Raw genomic sequence first — 15,233 nt, 5'->3', positions numbered from 1 at the left:
TACAACCGCTATTTCGACCTTCAACGGGAAATACAACGAGTTAACAACATCACACCTTCCATTTCGTCCATTACATTCGCAAACACTTCCACATGTCAATTTCACTATATTCCCTATAACGTCGTTAACTCCACTCATTGTAGCCTATAGACGAAATAGTAACCTCAGTGATTTTCTAGTCTGAGGGCCAAACTTCGTAATCTCACACAGACAACCAACCTCGGGGCTCATACCTATGTGCAAAAACCATTTTACTTGCAAATACATATCTGACGGACAAACTTCATACACTTATTCAAGGTCCTCTCTACAGGTGAAACCAGTCTATCACCCATCACATCAGCTGCAACTCTAAAAACGTCATTTACATGGTATAGCGATACTACATCGAAAAAACTAAACGACGACTAAAGATCGTTTCAAGGAACACCGCAGGCCAGTTGACAACCGGCATCTAAAATCTCCAACCCACCAGAGTCTCATAACAACATATTCTTACTAATGATGATCACTCCACTAACGACAACACACTTATATTCTTCTAGAACTCATTAATTCTAATAGAGACAGTGTGGGAAAAGCCAGAGAAGCAAACTCAGAGAGGCAAAACTCTTGAACCCTTTAGTTAGTTCTTTTGTGCGATATTTAAATTTATAGCCGATTAGATACTGTGGAATCTCTCGTGAGCGGACACCCTTGGGACGCGAAAAAGGTGTTCGTAACTGGAACTGGCCGCTTACGGGAATGAAACCCCGCCTTACGGCCACCTCGATAAAGTACGGTCTCCTCGCTATTACAGCCATTTTATTTTGGCCGCCTGGTAAAATGACCATCCATTTTCATGTAAAAAAAAAAAAACCTGTTAATACAGTCATCCGTTAATACGGCCAAGTGTCTTTGGCCCATTGGTGACCGTATTAGCGGGGTTCCAATGTACTGTTCTGCTAGAATGGCGAAACCCAATGAAGATCAGTGAAAACGAAAAAAAAAAAAGGTCCTCATGTTGAAAAGCTTTAAACCGACCACCCGCAAAAGATAAAATTTTCTCAAGCCAGCAGGGCAAAAAGGAGAACGTCATCATTTATTACCCCCATTCAAGAGGTGACGACCTACCAACTGAAGCCGCCAAACCTCAGAGAAGGATAGAAAATTTTTCGTTTTAATATTCTTGATCTTATATGAATATAAAGTTTCTATACCATTAAAATTAGATTTCGTTGCATCCAAGTCACAAAAACAACCTCGATTATTTTAGACTGTGACAAAAGAATGTTTATTAAACTTTCGTCAAACTAGCAAACTTAAAATTTCCTGCAATTTCCTGCAAGACGTCTTATGAATACGGTAAATATGAGAGAACGTCTGAGGACTTTTACGTCGCCTGGTGAGAACGCGCTTAGAAATGAACAAACGACTATAGCGTTCCAGATGTAAGTATTTATGCCTGTAAAAATGGGACGCCGTTAACTAGTTATATACACTTCAAAAGGTAATAATGCGACAATAAATATGAGCTATACGAGGAATAAGATAGGCGAGTTAGTCCAACAAATTTTATCGAAAGCAGCGTAAGATGAAAGCTACATTTAAAAAGAAAGGACAATCCTTTTAGCGTTTGCAAACTGTTCGCTCAGTGCGAGATGAGGGGCACCCAACGAGAATATAGTTCAAAACCACTTAAACATAGCACTGTTAAACGTATTTTAGTATTTTATCGGTAGATATAGGCATATTTTTATCCCCTAAAAATTTTTCATCTGTTCGGATTTCCTAACTGAAAGTCTGAGATCCGAAAATTATAGGGATCAAAACTTACCTTTTCGAAAATTTCAACCAGAAAAAAGGCTCCCGAAAATTCTAGGTGAGCTTTTTAGGGTAAAAATCCGTTAAAAATGTGCAATTATACCAATTTTTAGATGTTCGAAAATCCTAGGAGAGGTAGGCAAGCAAGAAATTTTACAAAAACTGTTCTGAAAATTCTAGATCTCAAATCGTCTTCCGAACAAATATTTTCCGAAAATTGACGTTGGGTGCCCCTGCGAGATGTTAGCAAAACCAAATTAACTGCAGGTGGTGAAGACAAAAATGCCTGTCTCGTGAATTCAGAGGCAGGTATTGCCACTGTGAAATTTAATCCCCAACGCGATTACCTGCAAAAATGAAAAATATCTTAATGGGCTACGAGGTAAAAGAAAGTGTGTTATGTGTTGACTTCATCTTCTATCGCAGACAATCAAGAGGTGAAGATTGAAAAAGTTGCCAATTTTTTACCCTCCAACATTTGGTAAGCTATTGCACACAAGTTTTCATTTTTTGGTTAGTGGTTTTTCTGTTACGTGACTGATCGTTTTTTTTTTTTCGTAATATGATGTGCGCTTTCAAATGGAAGGTTTCTCATTAGCTTTAAAATTAGATTCTTTTGCATCGACAAGTCACGAAAATTGATATCTCAGTTACTGATTTTTACTATAACTAGAAACATATGAAACTTGCGTCAATGTGATATAATTTCGTATTTTTTCCGTATCAGTTAAGTATGGTTTTCCTCCAACTAAGATATAACCTCTCCTATTCTCCCATCCTCGTGCCTCCTGGTACATAATAAGGCAATATAGTTCTTAAAGATACTCAAAGCGAATTTATATAAAAGAAATGAGAGCATTCTCTCCGATCAAAAGGGTTTACTTAAAAGGAAGAAAGCAATCCAAAAATGCTGTTGATTGAAACACTTATTTATAAAAAAGGAAAGTTTTATCTTTTGCGGGTGGTCCGTTTAAAGCTTTTCAACATAAGGAACATTTTTTTTTTTTCGTTTTCACTGATCTCCATTTGGTTTTGCCATTCTGGCAGAACAGTACATTGGAACCCCGTTCATACGGCCAAGTGTCTTTGGCCCATTGGTGACCGTATGAACGGGGTTCCAATGTACTGTTCTGCTAGAATGGCAAAACCAAATGGAGATCAGTGAAAACGAAAAAAAAAAATTGGTCCTTATGTTGAAAAGCTTTAAACGGACCACCCTCAAAAGATAAAATTTTCTCAAGCCAGCAGGGCAAAAAGGAGAAAGTCATCATTTATTACCCCCATTCAGGAGGTGAAGACCTACCAACTGAAGCCGCCAAACCTCAGAGAAGGATAGAAAATTTTTCATTTTAATATTCTTGATCTTATATGAATATAAAGTTTCTATACCATTAAAATTAGATTTCGTTGCATCCAAGTCACAAAAACAACCTCGATTATTGTAGACTGTGACAAAAGAATGTTTATTAAACTTTCGTCAAACTAGCAAACTTATTTTCCTGCAATTTCCTGCAAGACGTCTTATGAATACGGTAAATATGAGAGAACGTCTGAGGACTTTTACGTCGCCTGGTGAGAACGCGCTTAAAAATGAACAAACGAATATAGCGTTCCAGATGTTAATATTTATGCCTGTAAAAATGGGACGCCGTTAACTAGTTATATACACTTCAAAATATAGTAATGTGACAATAAATATGAGGTATATGAGGAATAAGATAGGCGAGTTAGTCCAACAAATTTTATCGAAAGCAGCGTAAGATGAAAGCTACATTTAAAAAGAAAGGACAATCCTTTTAGCGTTTGCAAACTGTTCGCTCAGTGCGAGATCAGCTGCGAGATGTTAGTAAAACCGAACTGCAGGTGGTGAAAACAAAAATGCCTGTCTCGTGAATTCAGAGGCAGGTATTGCCACTGTGAAATTTAATCCCCAACGCGATTACTTGCAAAAATGAAAAATATCTTAATGGGCTACGAGGTAAAAGAAAGTGTGTTATGTGTTGACTTCATCTTTTATCGCAGACAATCAAGAGGTGAAGACTGAAAAAGTTGCCAATTTTTTACCCTCTAACATTTGGTAAGCTGTTGCACACAAGTATTCATCTTTTGGTTAGTGGTTTTTCTTTTACGTGACTGATCGTTTCGTAATATGATGTGCGCTTTCAAATAGAAGGTTTCTCATCAGCTTTAAAATTAGATTCTTTTGCATCGACAAGTCACGAAAATTGATATCTCAGTTACTGATTTTTACTATAACTAGAAACATATGAAACTTACGTCAATGTGATAAAATTTCGTATTTTTTTGCGTATCACTTAAGTATGGTTTTCCTCCAACTAAGATATAACCTCTCCTATTCTCCCATCCTCGTGCCTCCTGGTACGTGATAAGGCAATAGTTCTTAAAGATAGTCAAAGCGAATTTATATAAAAGAAATGAGAGCATTCTCTCCGATCAAAAGGGTTTACTTAAAAGGAAGAAAGCAATCCAAAAATGCTGTTGATTTAAACACTTGTTAATAAAAAAGGAAAGTTTTACTGCAGGCTATGGAAACACGGAAGGCATTGTATAACTAGAGTTCTATTTTTTTGCCACAGGATGGAGAGACAAAGTAAAGTTAAAAAACTAGCTTTCTAATGCACCTTGGTCGCGAACCTCCCTTAACTACCACCCAAAATGCGACAATTTGGTGGTCGCTAATGGGAGGTGATCGCTAAGATCGAATCGAATTGAGCCACAGGTGGTTTCAGAGCAAGTCCTGATCTGTTCACCGGTCTTGAACAGGACGTCGTTTCGGAATGCAAGCCTTTCAAAGAGTGTGAGAGCCTGTGATGAGCAGGCGAGTCTATTTGCAATACCAACAGTGTTCTTCCAAAATATCTATTTCTATGACGTTCGTTTGAAAATTACTTAAAATAATTCTGTACGCAACAAAACGAATCAAGGTCGGAAAATAGAGTCTCTTGTCGTGAAACAGGGTAGCGAATTGGGCAATCTTGCGGTCTTAAACAGGATCCGGGGATTTAACTCAATGCCTCGGCGGCACACCTCTGCCCAGGCTTCTCTTGAGGTCCCCCGGGTTCATCGTCCCTTATCTTGATTTCTAGGGGGAAGCGTAAACAACAGGGTATAGAAAATTAATTTCCCAGCCATGTGGATTGGAATACAGAGGTGATAATGGTTGAGGCAGTGAGGATGTTAAAATTGCATTCTGTGTTGAAAATGAGGATCATTTTGGCTGTTAACCTGCTTCAGTATAGATCGGGGGAACCCAACGACTGTTTTCAGCAATCTGTACAATGATTAGGGAGCTTAAGCAACGACGACGGCGACAGCAACTAGAACGAGAAAAAAGCAATAGGTAATAGGTTTATAGAGTGGTTTTCGTTTGAGTGTCGTAAAACCAAAACCAAAGTAATTACTCTGGCCAATCACATAGGACACAGACAATACATTGAACCAATCAAAACTCGAAGTAATTACATGTGGCTGACGCAAAGCGCGGGAAAATGCATGCGAGCGCGTCACAATTGGCTTTGGTTTTACTTCTGATTGGATGAAAAGGTGGCGCGAATCTTTTAAGCCAATCGCATCGCGTAGAAAGTGCAAAACCAATTACTTTTCGACACTCAAATGAAAACCGCTCTATTAGCAAAACAACGCACATGCATCACGCTTTTTTGTACATTTCTTTGCCGTCAAGTTTTCTTAGTATATAAGTTTAATAGCTCTATAATTTTATGCAGTTTCCATATACTTTATTATTTTAAGCACTTTTATATAGTTTCCAGGCTTGTTTTTTTGTCTTTTCTTTTTGTGACTGACTTGTAAACTACAGCTATAGTTAGTTACGTTAACAAAGTATGAGTATGAGTATGAGTATGAAAGTACCTAATTTCACGTGTTGTCAAGGACGGTACCACACGGCAACAACTTTCTTTTTCTTTTCCTGAACGTTGATACAATCCTTTAGAATTCAACTCCAAAAAAATTTGCCAACATTTGACTCATTAAACGAGATGAAATAAGCGCGATAAAGTTTCCTCGGATTTTCTGTAGTTTAATTTTTCACATTTTACTCCCCAAGTTAGGCTATTTTTCGTAAAAAAAGAAACGAATATTCGGATTAAAAAAGGTGATGGACAGAGGAATAAGAAAAATTCTCACTTTGGTAACATTAAAGGACTCAAGTTCCCTTGGGTTGACCGAACAGATACAAATTTTATAGCGCCGCTAAGAATGGATTTCTTGAGATGTAAAAGTACTCTGGACAGCGTAAAAACTGCTTTCAAAGTATTTAGGAGGAAATCGTCGTTGGCTGCCCCTGATAGATCGAGACAGTTGCTGCATTCTGAAAAGCAATAAACGGAGAAAATTGTCTGGAGTATTTTTTTATTTTTTATTTTCTTGCAGGTACAGAAACATGCATAAAGCAATGAACCAGGCTTGTTTTCGCGTCGTTCCTTTGATTTCCGTCCTGTTGGGTTTGCTTGTCATTGCTGTCAAAGGTGCAAATGGAGATGGTAGATATGAAATAAAAGGTGAGCACATGGCCATGCAGATCTGACTGCTTTGTTTCAGCTAGTCATCGGAACAGGCCTTGCATGTTTTTTCTTACCTCCATTCCCTTTGAAAAAGATGCACGGGGTACAGTTTAGCCGCGGGTTTCATTGATTCTAACTGGCAATTGCAATAGAGGAGATCCACGTTAGGGACTGTGCAATAATTATCTGGAGGTGGGGGGGACTGAAAAAGTTGAGTCATCTAGCAAAAACTTAGACAGTACCCCCCCTCGAAAACAAAAAAAATTAGTTCTAACCCCCCTCTGTTATGTTAAAAATAACGTTGCAGCCCCCCCCCACCTCCCACCACACTGACTCAAAACTGGACTGAGCTGCCATCACAGCTTCAACAATGACAAACGTTATTATGTAACATCTAGTATATACGCGAGCAGGATGTTGATCGCTTGATTGAAGATTTAGACAAAGCATTTGCTAAGTACCGGGGTGCTTACCACATTGGCTCAAAATCTAAAACTTCGGAAGCCAGAAAGAGAAAGGAGCAGAGAAAAAAAATCAAAGAACAGGAGATTGAACGCTTCAAATAACAGATGAAAAAGAGCTTGCACTAGTAGTACATTTAGATCCTTAGGAGGAGAGCCTGTTGAACTTCGTTATGAGCCAGATATATATGGAATTCAGCAAATCGAATCAGTCGATGAAGAAACATTACTTTTATTCACATCAAAAACCGACAAAGCTTGTCTGCGAGATCTGTTTGATCTGTCTGAAAAACAAGTTCATGACTTTTGCTTTACATAGGATCAGCTCAATTAATTAGAAGTCGGTTTAAAATTGATCAGTTGTGAATTTGCATTTCATTTTGATGGAATATTTTCAATAATCGTTTAACAGCTGTTCATACTGATATTTGTTACAGTCTATCATGATGCCTGTATTGAGAATCTTTTATTGCGTTTAATTTTATTTACATTTCGAATAAAACTTAAGGCCCCCTCTCCGTCAAATGAGTGATTTTACTTTAAGCCCCCCCTATCTTGGCAGCCCCCCCTCTAGTTTTTCAGCCCCCCCTCCTGATAATTATTGCACAGTCCCTTATAGTCATTGCTTTTGTATACAAAATTTATCTAGAAAATCAAATAAATCAAGCACGGCATGCCCTTTAACAGATTCACACGATATTGTGTTTCCCGTGAAGAAGGGGGATGGGGTTACTCAACAAATGTTCATACGGGGAGGCTCCACTCCGAGGTCCAACCCCTGACCCTTTTATATACCATTTTTCACGAAAAAAGTACCCCTTTCGTATACGTTCTCGACAATTGGTACTCCTTTCACATACGTTGTATAGAACTTTGCATCGCTTTTAACGTCTGTAAATGCACTGTCATTTAAACAGGAATCAATCACAAAAAATAGAAGGTTTTCTCGACCTAAAAGTCACAAAGCTGTAAGCTGTAAGCCCTTTTCGGCCCTTTTACAGACCCAAATGACAGATTTTCCTACCATTTCATATACTCCAACGAGTAAAATCCCTACCCCTTCATATACCTGAAGCCTGAAAAAGATATCCCTTTCGGGCGGAGCCTCCCCGTATAGGCCTTTATAGGGAGTATCCCCCCGAGCTCTGTTTAGGCAGAGAAGTCGAAAACCCTACCATATCCAGCGGCACATCCCCGTATAGGCCATATGAGGGAGTACCCCACGGGCTTCTTGGGTAGGGAGGGCCGAGGAAGAAGTTTCTCTGAACTCGTGTGATTCAGATTTTAGCGGCTGAAAACTGCATTGTTCATAAATAACCGAATTGAGAAAACATTTCGACAGATCATTGGAATACAGTAAAAATGTAAGATCAAATTCGACTTTTCAGACTTTTTGACCTGGATTAGCCTGCATAATAGGCGTTGGAACCAAGCAAGGAGAAAAATGCCGCGTTCGCCTTGCTTGGTTCAAAGTGCCTAAGTTTTTATATGCAGGCTAGACCTGCATTTTAATAACGGGTAGTAAGCCTGAGGTCTTGCACTGGAAGACAAAATCTTACCGTTTAAATAATTTTTCTATCTTTGACGGAACAAAACAGGTACAGGCGCCAGCGAATGGCTAAAACCAGCCGAACCCTGCAAGGGATTCAAAAGAGCAAGTCCAACTGGCCCAGGATACATATACATCATGGTGATGAATTGGCCGCCTGTTTATACTGCCAGCTTCGGGACATACGTCAAGATAGGGCTTACAGAGCGGGATCCTGATGATCGAAGGCGCGATCTCCAGACTGGAAACCCTTTTCAGTTGATAGTGCAAGAAAGGTATGGCGTGAGGAACATGAAATCGGCAGAGACGGACGCCCACGATGTAGCGCGAGGGTTTCAGACCTTTGGGGGAGGAACAGAGTGGTTCCATGTTCCAAAAAACGTTCACCTCGATACGTTCATAGGCGAAGTTTATAAAACGTTGGTTAATAATCACCATCTTATTGGTTGATAAGCATGCAGTTAAAGGATTAACTAACTTTAATTACTGTGTAAAAAAGAATCGATAAAAAGGAGACAATAGTACCCGTTAAAAAAAGCAAAATTGCTTATTTACCGCGATTATATAAAAAGTCTGGATGAGTTCCAGTAATTATTGACAATATACCAGAGAAATAATAAAGACAACAAATGTATACCACATACCCTTGGCTCGATTTCTGCGGCCTTGCTCTCTGGTCCCGTCCTGTTTCTTGATGAACGGCTGGTGATTGGTCGTAATCGAGCATCGGAAACACCCCTTCATGGCCCTAACAGTTCACCGCGTAACAATGTTTTTTAATACAGTCGAACCTCCATGTGCGACCATCACCCGTAAGCGACCACTTCACACAAACGACCGCCAATCCAAAACAACAAAATTTTCCAAGTCAAACCCTTACAGTTGCAACTTTTTAGTAAACGAGCACCTCCTGTAGACGACCGCGACCACTTTTTTGGGCCTGACGACCACTTGACGCATTCTCTGATCTCTATGTTCGCTGTGTGCACTATTCTACTTAGAATATACGAAGAACTTTTCATTAGTGACAACATAGAACTACACATATCAGCTTCAGATAACTTCACGAATATATCGCTCGCCGTGTTTTCTTAGCATAAGTTTGGCTAACTGCGCACAACAGGTTTGAGAAGGAAATGACGTCATCGATATCCTCAAGTCCCGGATGTAGTTTCGTATGAAATTTACGAGTGGTCTTTTTTCCACTAAAATACTCTTTAATATATAATAAAAAGTGATAAAGACGACTAAGACACCAGATATGAAAGGGGATCGAGGTTAACATTCCAGCCACTGAATCTAGAGTGATTGTACATGATCGATGAAATAGTGGCAGTATTCATAGGGGAGTATAGAATGGTACCTCGAAAAACGTGGGTCTCAGAAAATTTTGGCCCGATGTCGAAATCTCGGAAGCATTTTTGCGTCTTGGGTTCTCGAGTTTTTTTTAACCAAAGGATCTCGGGGTCTTGGATTTGTCGTTTTTTATTTCCGTTTGGTCTTCAGGAGTCGAAATTTTTCAGAGATCACGGGTATAGCTTATCGAACTGAGCCTTGTAGATTCAGACAGTAAAACAAGACAAAGTATTATTTTGGTGGTCTTCCGCAAGCTTCCTTTGGAGTTTTCGGTCATTTTATTAAGCTTTACTTGTGTCATTATCTCGAAATTTTCGTCGCTTAGAGCCTCAGGGAAGTATTTTTTAGAAGTAAAGCCTCGCGCTCTGAATTGATAAAAACGCTTGATTTTTGGTCTCATATTTTGAAACCAGGGTCTCGCAGTCTCGCAAAGTCTCGAATTTGCCATTCTATACCCCTCATAGTGACCATCATGACCAAGATGCTGAAATGCAATTAAAAACAGACTGAGTCCTGAACACATTTCTCCAGACCTCCATCGACGCGATTAGCTAAACTCAAATTTCTTGCCAAATTCGTACATTTACGTATCTTTTCTTTCAATAACATCTACCCTGCAAGAGAAATTGTCTTTTTTTCTTGAATATGGTGATGTCTTCAGTACAAAAATGAAAGAATATGACGAGAAAATATAGAACTATTTTAAAAAGGGAAAGTCATTAGCTTACTAGCTCAACTGGTTGTAGCTTCAACTACTTAGACAGTAGTGTGACTGCCACAAGATTTCTAGCCTGTGAACAAGCCTTTGGTCGAGCGGGGAACTAAACAAACAGAGAGCCTGTTCACAGTCTACAAGATTTCACGCAATACATATGAAAATATATCTGAAAACGTTAAATTGTTTTGTTCAATTGAACACAACCGAATCGTACTACCTTATTACATGAAATTTTCGCGAATTTCGCAATACAAAAAAATCGCGAAACTGACGCGAACAGTGGGTGTCGCGAAAATAACATGACGCGAAATAAAGTAACTCACCGTTGTCCATAATAAAGAAAGAAGGAGTTTATTACCTCTGAAACGTTTACAAATCACATTTTTTTACTTTTCTGATGAATTCTCAGTGTAAATGAATGTTGTGGTCAAACGGACTCAAGAATAATAACTGATTCACTGACAAGCATGAACTGCTTGTGGACATTGTGAGAACTGATTGGTTTTTCGGAAACTTCAAAAACTGCAAAATCGTGCTATCAGAGTTATCACCAAATCTAGCTATGACACTAGTTCCAGATTTCTTCTTAAGTCGCTTGGTTGGAACAATTTATCGGTTAGAAGGGCTAAACAAAACGCTAATTGAATGTACAAGTGCATTAATCTCGCCCCAGCTTATCTTTGTAATTTGTTTGCCCCAAGAACACCGAATTACTATTTTCGCAACGCGAACAAAAAATTAATGCTCCCAAAACCAAGAACTGATTACCTGAAGCCGGCGTAGCCTATAGTTTAGTTACATTGGTGCTCTTCTATGGAACAATCTTCCTGAGAAAATACGTACATCAAATTCCTTAGGTCTCTTTAAGAGAAGTCCCATAGATGGTTTTCTGATCAGTACTACCACACGGAAAATATGTAAAACAGTTTTTGAGAATTTTTAATTAATTTTCTATGTTAGACTGATGTTCAAGTTAATAACCGTGTATAAATAAAGTTATCATTCATTCATTTATTCGTTATAGTCCTTTGATAAAGTCGTTTTATTTAATTCAAAGACATGTTAAATAACATTGCCTATGAAATGAAAATTGTTGTACTAAAAAACGCGAATTTAAAGTCATTCAAAATATAAAATTTTCGCCAAATCGCGAAATAAACATGTCGCGAAAATTTCATGTGATAAGGTAGGTTAAACCTTGATTAATAGGATGAAATTTGTGTGATGACAAATAACAAGCAAGAAAATAAAAATACGAAAAAGATAGACAAAATATGATAAAGGCGAGAGAATAGATTTTAAAAGGAATTAAGAGTTCAGTTCAATAACCGCCTGCACGTTGTCTAAAACACCTAAAACGGTACCACATACGACATACGATGTATAGAACGAGTGGGACCAGCCATGGTTAACCAACTTGGTTTGCTTAATATGAAACAGACGTCCCACAATCCACTCAAAGTCGTCGAGCTTCTTAGCTAGTGCCAAAATTGTAGGCTTAAATTATTTATTTCAAACATTTTAGCTGCAAATCAAAAGAGCTATTTCTTTAGTGTGGGCACTTATTAATTAGCTCTTGTTGTAAAATTACCGAAGGGAAAAACGTGAAATAGAGTTTTGTTATTTAAACTGAAAACCCCAGAGTCTCTTGAGGTAATTAGGTATACAACAATCTTATTTTCCATTAATTTTTTCCCTCAGCAGGTCATAGCCAGCAGCCGCTTTAACTATTTATGCTTCTTTCTTAGTCCCTGTAAGAAAGAAGACCACTGCAGAAATTAATAGCGTTGGCATAGGTCGCTTTTCATTTGTTAGAACCGGCAAGACTATTCCTATCCACTTTTGATCAAAATAATCAAAATTTTCAGTCACGTATTAAATATGCATGTGTTTTAAATGACCAGTCCAGCCGCCCCGTTCTGATTTCAATTTTGGAAAGCACCCTTAATTCTTCCTTCCGCCGGTGTTGATATAAAAGAAAAAAATTCGATTTCGTGCCCAGCAAAACCAATGTATCGCCTAGAAGTAGAGAAATGGTGACCCAATAACGAATGAAAGTCCTTTCCATCTTTTTACAGATAAAGACCCCTATTTTTCACCCCTTTTAGTTCTAGCATCAACCGTTAGGTAGCTTAAGCATCGACCGTGACGGCGACGGCAACGACGACGGCAGAAAAGCAACAAGTTTAGATAACCAAAGCGACAATCCTGCACGCGCATCACGCCTTTTTGTACATCTCTTGGACTTTCTCTATTCTAAGTCGCTTGTTTTCGCTCGCTTCGCGAGCGGCCCTCGCGCGCGCCTTCGGCGCTCACTCACGCAGTCGAGTTGTGGCAAGCCTATATATCTCTTTGCCGTCACTGCACGACTACGGCGTGAAAATGCCTAATCTCACGTTTTGCGATGGACGTGAACACAAGGCAACGACTTTCTTTTTCTTTTCCTGAACTTCGATACAGTCTCTTGGAATTAAACTCCAGAAAAATTTGCCAACATTTGACGAATTGCCGATGAGTGTCGTAGTTCAGACGAAGCCGTCGTTGTTGCCTTAGGTCGCGGGGGACACCTTGTTTGTTCAAAACTAACGAGCGCGCTCTGAATGGAAGTAAAACTCTGTCTACGTTTCTTTTTCGCGTCAAAAATCAGCTGACTGATCTTATCTTGCTTGGAGTTTGTTCTTTAGTCGGGACAGCTTCGGGACCCTCCAAAATCTAACTTTTTCGACAATTTTCTGTCAAAGAATTAAGCGTTGTTACAAAACTTCACGAGCTGGCACTGCAGAGGGGTAAACTTGGTAGACCGTAGCATGTATTAAGCGGAAATCTAAAAGAGCGCTTTTATAAAAAGATATAGATATAGATATAGATATATATAGATATATATAATCATGAGGGATGACATATTTTGCTCATTTAAACGATTATATCTTGCTGGCAAACTTTAGAAAGGGGCACCCAGCGACTTTTTCCTGTAAAATAACTGTTCGAAGGAGCAAATACTGCCTAGAAATTTCTAAAGCTTGAGAAAAGCTAAAAATTTCTGGATAACCATTCCATTCGTCTAAAATACTCGGAGGTTTTGCAATAGCTTAACTACGATTTTCAGATGTTGCGTTATTCACATTTTAATACCAAGATATTGCGATAAATGTTAAAAAAGGTCTTCTAAAAATTTCGGTATAAAGACAAAACGTCTCCTATAATTTTCTAATGAAACAAAGCTACTTCTTGTCCTCAAACTTTTGAGCGAGCGGACCCATAGGAGCAACACTTAAGACATCCGAACAGATAAATAGTTTTAAGGGCAACTCCAAATTAACTAAACAGGCTTCCAGTAAAGCACAGAGAACACTATTTAAGAGACGTCTGGCATGTTTTGAAACATTCGGTCGTTGCATGCACCTGTTTAGAGTGCAAAATCTGTTCAATACATGACATAACTAGAAGTTTTGACCAATCACCGATCACCGACGACTTGCAGCGACGGTGTCTTTTTCAGTCATAACTTATTACCAGTCTGTTTAATTTTTTCTTGTGATTCATTTCTCATTTTTGTTTGTTTGTTTGTTGTTATTAACGATGGACACATCAGTTTTAGTGACACACCGGTCAAACGCTACGTTTGTACAACTCTGAATCAATAAATACATCCAGTACGGTCAGTACGATCATGACTGAGAGAAAATGTGATAAAGTTATGAGACAACAGAATGGAAAGTGCTAGCCTAGGCTCAGCCTCTGCATCTCAAAATTTTACGAAAATACTGTTTACTTGAAGTACGCTGCTTCATCAACAAGAAGGAGATTTAATTCATTTGTTGTTCTGACAGAAGATAGCAGTATAATTTCCAAAACGAATAAGAGAAAATACGATCACCTAGACAATAGCGTATGTTTAGAATGACTACCACATGCAAGGTTACACAAACAACTTTCATTATTGAACAAAAACCCAGTTTGAATGCGATTTAAAGTAAAGACTGGAAGAAAGAGATGCACCAGTCATAATTAGCAGGATACCTTGAATAAACATATCGGACACCGGCAAACCATCCATTTGATAAGCCTTCCAGCTAATCCAACTTTTTTGACAAATTAAAAACTTCATTACTTTTCTTTCATTTTCATAATACCTTGCAATACAGATTGTTTTTTAGTTTGTCACAATTGCTATGTTTTCGAATACGCGAAAATAAAAGCCTAGTTATAGAGTTAATAATTCAACTGCGGTCAATTTTAAGGTCATTTGGTACCAGTGAGGTCCAAACGCGAGCAAGCTCTCCTGGGGAGAGCTTCCTCGCAGCCTACAGTGAGGTTAGAAAACCAGTCACGTTAATTCTCTAGTACCGGCTATAAAAAGGACTATGCAATTGTTAAGATCCATTCCAACGCAGACCAAGAGGTGAAGACCGTCAAGAAAACGTTTGGACACTCGGTAAGCTTCCTTCTTTCATTTTAACGTGACTATTTTACTTAGCACTTTTCGAGAAGTTAAAGTATTTTTTTTCAATTTCGAATGTTTTACCATTAATTCTTGTTAATTACAAGCTGGCAAGTGCGACAGTGGCGATCTAGCTTCCTTCCGAAGCAAAGACATAATCTTTTTATGTAGAAGTTGTATTCTGACTGTGATGGAAAGTTAATGTTACTTCAGCGATGTGTGCTTGAATCAGTACCTCACCACGACCCAGATGTTGGAAGGCCGATTCAACGCTAACCCGGGCGGGTTTAAATTTTAAAAAGGGGTTTCTTTTTCTTTTGTTCGAAAGCACCTAGCCTTCTCAGATAATGTTCTCTCAGTT

General features: G+C 38.6%; 1 long non-coding RNA gene across 1 annotated transcript; it reads left to right on the top strand.

The window, feature by feature from the left end:
* Window positions 1-6,223: 6,223 nt before the first annotated feature.
* LOC140949254 (uncharacterized) lies at window positions 6,224-8,998 on the top strand. Its single transcript, XR_012167103.1, has 2 exons — window positions 6,224-6,344; window positions 8,407-8,998. It is a non-coding gene; the product is annotated as an uncharacterized lncRNA (long non-coding RNA).
* The last annotated feature ends 6,235 nt before the right edge of the window (window positions 8,999-15,233 follow it).

This window comes from Porites lutea, chromosome 9, assembly GCF_958299795.1.
Source record: "Porites lutea chromosome 9, jaPorLute2.1, whole genome shotgun sequence".
Taxonomy (NCBI): domain Eukaryota; kingdom Metazoa; phylum Cnidaria; class Anthozoa; order Scleractinia; family Poritidae; genus Porites; species Porites lutea.
The sequence above is the reverse complement of the archived record's forward strand: the minus strand, read 5'-3'. Positions and strand labels throughout refer to the sequence as shown.